Raw genomic sequence first — 8,035 nt, forward strand, 5'->3', positions numbered from 1 at the left:
CAGGGTAGTGGGAGATGGTGGTGGAAATATTGAATGGAACACACGCCTTGCTGTATTGTAGACTCTGCAGAAACCTGTTGGGTATGAGAGGTTTAGAGGGATAGAGGCCAAATGTGAGACGAGGTCATCCCTCAGCCTCCTGCACTGCAAAGAAAAAAAACTCAAACCTATCCACCTTCTTCTTGCAACCCAAGCCCTCCAGGAAGGACCTAGCTTGGCGTGAACAAGTTGGACCGAGGGGGCTTTTTCCCGTGCTGTAACACTCTATGATCCCCCCATAACCAAACCATGTAAATCTCTCAGAGCGGGTGCCATTCTTGACGTGCACGGAGATTGTGACAGAATCCCTGGTCTACAGGCAGGACACAAAGTTGGTGATGTATCGGATTCACAGGGACATTGGCCACTTCCTCGCCTCTCAGAGTATTTTTTCCAGGCACTTATCTATTCCATCCTACCATTGACCTATTATTTGAGGAAATTCGCACCATGTCACACATTACCATTGCGGGTCGACCTAATTTCAGTGTTTAGTTACAACAGGCAGATTACTTAAGCAATCTTAAATATTGTCAGACAATTTATTAACCTGGGGGCTGTAAGTGGAAACAAAAGGAAAGTATATTTAGAACATAAACTCAGAAAAATAATTGCTTTACCCAAAGAGTGACAAATGCTTGGAATAATCCTGAAGGCAGAGAAGAGTCCAAATGAAATCACGATAGTTGTGGACTCACGAGTCACTAAGGTAAACGCACGGGCCACTACGTTCTTACAACTTGGTTCAATTTTTCACTTCAAGAGTACATTTTACTCGTGGAAAAATTTAAACATGTTTGAATTTTTTCAAGAGTTATCAAGTTTCACGGGTCCCTGCCGTTAGCGCCACGAGTCGCTAAGTTGCGTCCACGAGTTCCGACGTTCCCGCTACGTTAATTGTACGTGATTACCACGAGTTAAATTTGTTTTAAACTCGGGGTACCTCGTGGGTCAGCTCGCACAGTGTGCCAGGGGTTTTAATTACCCATAAAATCTGCAAGAGAATAAAGCCCCCTGTCCCACTGTATAAAGTAATTCAAGAGTCCTCCCGAGTTTTCCCTTGATTCAAACTCAGAGAATGTCCATAGCGGGTCCGTAGGAGTTTGTGGATGTCTCGTCGCGGCTGACGATAATGGTAATGGTAACGATAGGTACTAGGGACATCCGGTAATTCGTGACGTTTTTTCATCCCTGCAAAAAATGTCCACAAGTAAAAAAATACTCGTGATGAAAAAAATTGTTACTTTTTATACCTACCGTAAGCATTACGAGCCGCTACGAGACATCCACGAACTCCTACGGACCTGCTACGGACATTCTCCGAGTTCGAATCAGGGGAAAACTCGGGAGAACTCGTGAATTACCTCGTACAGTGTGACAGGAGCTTAACATTGCAAAAAAACAAGAGGATAGTGCATCATGTAATTAGAAAAGAACTCCATGGTATTACAATAAGTGACCGGTTTGCTGAAGTAAATTGTATACATGCAGTAATGGGAGGTGGTCGTGGAGGGGAGGATGCTCCTCAAACTGTGGAGCATGCTGGACAATACAGCTCACCCCCTCCATGACACACTGGTCAACCTGAGGAGTACCTTCAGCAACAGACTGGTTCCACCAAGGTGCAGGACAGAACGCCACAGGAGATCCTTCTTCCCTTCTACAACTTCTCCCCCTTCATTGTGGTTGTGGGGTAGACTGACGACCCTCCCAAACACCCAACCCCCCTTCCCCAAATCTTTGCACATCCTCGATCCTTTCCACTCATCACTTTAATTTCATGTTTTACATATTTTGTATGTTTATGACTGATGGCAGATCAATTTCCCTCCTGGAATAAATAAAAAGTTTTATCATATCGTATCTTATCGTATTGTATTGTATCGTATGAGCAGGGAGGACTTGCAGATGCTGGTTTAAACACAAAAAACTGGAGTACATCAGCGGGTCAGAGCATCTCTGGAGAAAAGGAATAGGTGACGTTTCGCATGGAGACCCTTGTTCAGATGTCTATACTTGCAGTAATGATACACAGACTAGCCCTTGCTTTAATTCTATCAAATCACCCTTCACCTGCAACACATTCTTTGCTTTGATTATCATGCGTTTTGTCTTCAAATATTTCAGCACCCAAACACCAACAGGTTTTTTCCCATCTCAATTATCAAGCCACTTCACTTCTCTGAATATTTTTAAAAAAGGCCTTTCGGCTCAACAAGTCCACACCAACAATCGATCGCAGAAACTGTATCTTAGGCCCACTGAATCCACTCCAGCCATCGACCATCCGTTCAGCCTAGTTCTATGTTATCCCACTTTCACATCCACTCCCTACACACTGGGGGCAATTTACAGGGGCCAATTAATAGCAATGTTACAATACTTACCTTCAGCGGCGCTGCAGTTCTGCCACTGGCTGTGTGCGCAACTTTGGCGCCTTTGAGGGGTGGGGGGGGGGATTAAAATGCCGCAGAAAGGCATGTCATGCGTGGTTTGAAGAGAAAAAACTTGTAGTTTACAATGCCAAAATTAAAAAGTTGAGGAAAAACAAGGTGTACAGAGTTGCTTATTGGTTACAATCTGAGGAGTATGATGATTCTACTGATTATGATATGCCAATGTACCAGCTAGCAACTGATCTTCTCCATAAAGACATGTTCTATTGCGAGAAATTGGAATTTATTTACCTATCTGGTACGGACTTACAACATATAATACAATAATATTAAAGTTCTGATCTTGAGAATATCACATTTTTGAATTTTCAAGGCAGTCTGGGCGTTTATTACTATTTCCGTCACAACGGTCAATTTTGTAATTAGCTACAATTAGGTAATTGTATGCTTTAATTTCAGGTCATCCAAGTAAGATGTTTTATATTTGTTTCAGAATGCTTCAAGCTATAATAACTGAAAATTTCATTCAGTTCTCTTAATTTTTAAGAAAGTTATGACTGTCCTCGGTCACAGCTTTTGTGTTAAGTCAATGGAAAAGCAATAGGGAACAAGATGCTAATTCCCGAGTATGAAAATTGCCATAACATTTTTAATACTGAAGATATGAAAGTGAATTAGGTGTCAAATTAAACTTCTTTTTATGCTTTATCTGATGGGATAAATTGCAGACTTGATTTTTAAAATCTCAAAATTTTGTAACATTGCTACAATTAACCCACAAACCTGCACGTTTTAGGGATATGGGAGGGAACCAGAACACCCGGAGAAAAAGATATGCAGTCACAGGGAGAACATGCAAACTCCACATGGCCAGCATCCAGATCAGGATCGTACCTGGGTCTCAAGCACCGTGAGGCACCAGCTCTACCAGCTGCGCCACTGTGCCGCCTCAAATTTCCATTGTGGTGGTTTCACCCAATGTAACTTTATTGCTTTTGAATGCCATGGTGATGGCTAGATATTGAATGCCATGGGAATGGCTCAGAATTGTGGAGTATAGTGTTTGTAATGAATCACAAACACTGTCGTCCAATATGGCGTTCTAAAGATGACTGTCTTTTCGTACAGGAGAGTCAAGTTGAGTTGCATTCTAGCACTCATTCAGCCAGTACACTAAGGTGCTTGCATTGGACATATGACAGTGGAAGCACGTCCATATGTAGGGGCATTCATGGCCTAGTGTTGTCTGTAGCCATTATTTTTAACGGTATTGAACTTTTGTTACTTTGTCAGTGCCAAACATGCCAACATCTGTGTACTGTCTAGGTGAAGTCTGCTGTCTGATTATGCGGGTTGTATGCAAAATAGTAAGATTAAACGAGAACTTACCAGTTTGAAGTTTGATCTGTATTTTATGAGGAGTTACGATGAGGGATTTCGTGAAGAAGCCCGCTTCCACGCATGCGTGTCATACTTCAAAGCAGCGGTGTGAGGTCACAGAAACCTATAATGATCTAACATAGTAAGATTATCAAAGAGATACCAGTTTTTGATATGATCATAAGAGGGTGGGAGCGGAGGGCACGAAATCCCTCATCGTAACTCCTCATAAAATACAGATCAAACTTCAAACTGGTAAGTTCTCGTTTAATCTTACTATTTTACTTCGGAGTCACGTGAGTGACTTCGTGAAGATTTCAAAGCTCTGTGACCTCATGCCGTGTAACGAGTCCATGCTTCACAACTGCCTTGGGTATTGGGAGAGAGCATCATTAGTAGTTTTAAAACACAATTATACAAAGAGTTGTGTGGTATAACGAAAAAAATATACAACATTTTTTAAAATTTGAGAATCATAACCCTGTAACCTATCGGCCAAAATATTTTGTTGAACCTAAAATGTTTTCTTAATACAATGATGGCTCCAAATTAACTGGTTTATTATACAACCTGTGGAAAAACCCTTTTTTAAAATGACCCTCCTGCCATTCTGAGGATTTGGTCTGTGGGTACCTGTATAATATTGCTGCGGATGTTGCTGCAGTCCTGGTGGAATGAGAGTTGAAACATCAGTGTCTATTCCTGCCATTTTTAGGACCTATTTTAGCCATCTTGAAATAGTTTGAGTCGTGACCCTATCATGCAGTTTCTTGTAAGAGATAAACCACTCCATACTCTGACCTCGAATGTTCTGAGTATATGCTATGTATTGTTAGATGTGTCTTGTTATACACAGTCGTTTGCCATATGGGTGTACCATAAAATCAAACCCTAGACCCGAGGAACCCGATCTGTTTTCTTTTATTAAATCCTGTACGACAACACCAGTTTCTCAGTGAGATGATCAGGGAGTCCAGGCTCAGTTTGCTTAATGGCTGGACTTGTTGTGCGGTAAATAACACCATGAGCATAACCATCTTCCTGGTCTGTTACTGAGGTGACAACGCTGTTATGAGCTACAAGCTCCTCAGCATGTTGAGAAAACGACACCCATGTCCCAGATTTCGGAGTACCTGGTTAGCTTACCAGGGGTGCGTTCCCACCGCGTGCCGTTCCGATCCTTGTGATAGGTAATTGGAGAGTGCACTTGGGGCACTATTGATGGCACTGTAGCTCCATCGATTATCCTAATGGAGGCTTGTTAAAATTCCAATACGGCCAGAATGTTCTTGGCCTTTTGGTCGAGATTGTTGTCCAAGCAGTATATGCCCCATTTCTTGATGTGTCCAAGGTACTGCTTCCGTGTTGACAGTCTTAGTGCAGATGAGATGAGATTCATCGTCCTGTCTGACAGTGTAGTGGGTCTGTTAGACTCTACAAATCAATAAATCCAAAGTGTTATGGCATGGATGACTGCCTCCAGTCACTGGATAAATCAATAATTTTTTGGCAATGTTCATAGGGAACATGGTTCTAACACCATCCCCTGTAAGACTGAAATACCATGATTGAGAAAGTCAGTCGGGTACTCTGAAAATTCCAGATGCCGAGTGTGGTTGAATTTTCCCTAATACCCCAATGATGGGTCCGAACGGGGGAAACCTCACCCTATGGCTTATTTACATAACAATGCCAAGCTGGTTTACGAATTTTAGTACATAATATTGGGGCTAATGATTGCCCCTTTTGTAAGCTCTATATTGCCAAAGTTCCTCTATTGAGTCAATGCCTGCCATATAGAAACCCGCAACTGACACCAAGTCTTTATGAATAATAAGAGCATCCATCCTAAAATGAATATCTAGAACAAATGTGTTTAGGGTTAAAATCAATGATAATCCTGCAACCCTACTCTATCTTATTTTTAATAAATATGTTCAATCCCATCTTTTGTGTACAATTCTTGTAGCACCATGTGGGTTTTAGATTGTTTGGTTTATGTAAGGACAAATTGCCCTTCTGGTGTATGATGTACTGTGGTTAATGGGATGAGAAAAACCCTATCAGATAACCCTGAATACTGCTGAGATTATATGAATCTGTAGTGATTATATACCATACATAACTATAGTGTTGCAACCTCCCCTACCCTCGTAGGTCCCTATTTAACAGAAGAAACCCCACCCACCTACCTCCATGGTTACCGGTGGTTTGTTATTTCCTTGTTTTTTTTTTGTTTTTTTTTTTTTTTTTTTTTTTTTGAAAATAAGGTTCTGGTTTAATATTTCTTGTTCGGGGTTGTGTGGGAGGTTGAGGCTTCCGCATCTTCCAGGGTGGCCGCCCTGGCCATACCCTAAAACGGATCCTGCAGGTTATATTGATTTCTGACACTGCTACTGGTATGAGCCACATTTTGTATGGCCTTGCCTGTGGCTGGTATCATGCTCCAAAATAGGCCCTAGCGCTGGCCTTGATGAGCCCCAGTGTCTTAGCTTAGTCCACACACGGTTCTTTATTTGCAAATGGTAGCATTTTTGGGGTCCTAGTGCTGGCTGAATGGCCGCCTTCCACGTGTAGTTCAGGTCATATTGCATATTATTAAACAGATCTAGTGCGTCTTGATGGTCTTTGGTTACCTACGTTTAGTCCAGGGTGCTGGTGTATGCTATGATGCCTTCCGTCAATCCCTTGAAGGTTCTCTGGATCTTGAGGTCCTGGTTCGTCCATATGCTGCCAAATGCATTGGATTACACTGGGCACCTGTAATGCCTCACCGTTGCCAGGTGGCAGATGTCTGGCCAGTGTTTGTAAATTTTTCTTGTTGGCGTATGTGGCCAGACATATAGTAATACTATTGCCATCCTGGATCCAAGTCTACCCATGTTTGACTTGGCTAAAGTAATCAGCCACCATGTCCCGCAGCGTCCCTGCTGTGTTAGGATCATGGGACGCTGTATTACCAGGCTCTGGCCCATCAGGGTCCTGCCTACTCTTTTTTATAGAGTTAGAGATCTCTAGGGTCCCACACGGGGTACCCATGTGGGGCTTAACTGCCCACTTGTCTTTTGTTCTGCGGACCCCTCTTGCAAGTCAACCCAGAACTGACCCACAGTGCTCCCCTCTGATGGGGTAGAAGCATTGTGCAGCCCTCAAAGAGGTACTGCTGTGGTTTTATCACGTTGGAGCAAGGCTCCATACACCGCTTCTTCCCGCTCCAGCCCTCTCGGGCGCTGGTTGCCGGCGGTTTTATGCAAAGTCGGACCCTTCTGAGTCCACTACCTTGTTTGATTTGTGTCTAGCCTACCGCTCGGTCACATGGATCTGGCCGGTGCGGGGCTGACATCGGGCACAGCTGATCCCACTACGGTTGATCCAAGTGCCGCTGGCTGCTGCTGGCTGCCCGCTGTTCCATGGTCCTCCTTCTCCAGTTTTGTCCTTCCTTCCGTGAAGTGGATATGGCCGGTGTGGAGGATAACTGGCACAGCTGCTTCCATCTATTCCTTTAACCTGGCTTGAACGCTCTCAGCGCTCCTGGCTGCTCCTTTATCTAAGACCCCTGGGACCCACCCCCGTACTGACGGTACTGGTTCCTTATGGTCGTTGCAGCCAGTCAACCCCATTCTAATGCCCTCAATTCTGGGCACTCCTACTTATATGGTCCTTAGATAAGGGACATATAAGACATTAAAACTGATGATAACAGCTACTATAGTTTTTATATAATATATATAGTCCCTAGATAAGGGGTGTATCAGATATTAAACTGATAAGAACAGATACTACACTTGATCTTAGCCAAAAAAAACCCGAGAAGCGATTATTGTAACTAAAACCCCGCTGGGACCGATCCTGGTACTCACATACTGGTCCCTTGTAGTAGATTGCAGCCAGTCAACTGCAAAGTCCTTTGCTGCCGAGAAATGACTTTCTCACCATGCTGGAGCGAAGTTGGGCACAGGTGTTTTTCCCTCTCCGGGAACCGATGTGCCCATGCTGCTCCTGCCGTTGCCAGCCCCTCACGAAGTGCCAGCTGCCACTGCTGCTGCCGCTGTCTGTGCTCCTGCAGCTGCCGGCTGCCACTGCTGCTGCCGCTGCCGCTGCTGCTGCTACTGCTGCTGCTGCCGCTCCTCCGCGGTTCTCCCGCCGGCCTTCTGCACCTTACATGGACCTGGTCCATGTCTGCACCTAGAAAGGTAAGTTGAAGGAAAACGCAGGGTCTC

The 8,035-nt window shown here is 44.0% G+C and overlaps 1 pseudogene; it reads right to left on the reverse strand.

The window, feature by feature from the left end:
• Window positions 1–7,522: 7,522 nt before the first annotated feature.
• Window positions 7,523–7,633, reverse strand: LOC129702434 (U2 spliceosomal RNA; annotated as a pseudogene).
• Between the last annotated feature and the right edge of the window lie 402 nt (window positions 7,634–8,035).

Source organism: Leucoraja erinacea, chromosome 12 (assembly GCF_028641065.1).
Source record: "Leucoraja erinacea ecotype New England chromosome 12, Leri_hhj_1, whole genome shotgun sequence".
NCBI classification, from domain to species: Eukaryota; Metazoa; Chordata; class Chondrichthyes; order Rajiformes; family Rajidae; genus Leucoraja; species Leucoraja erinaceus.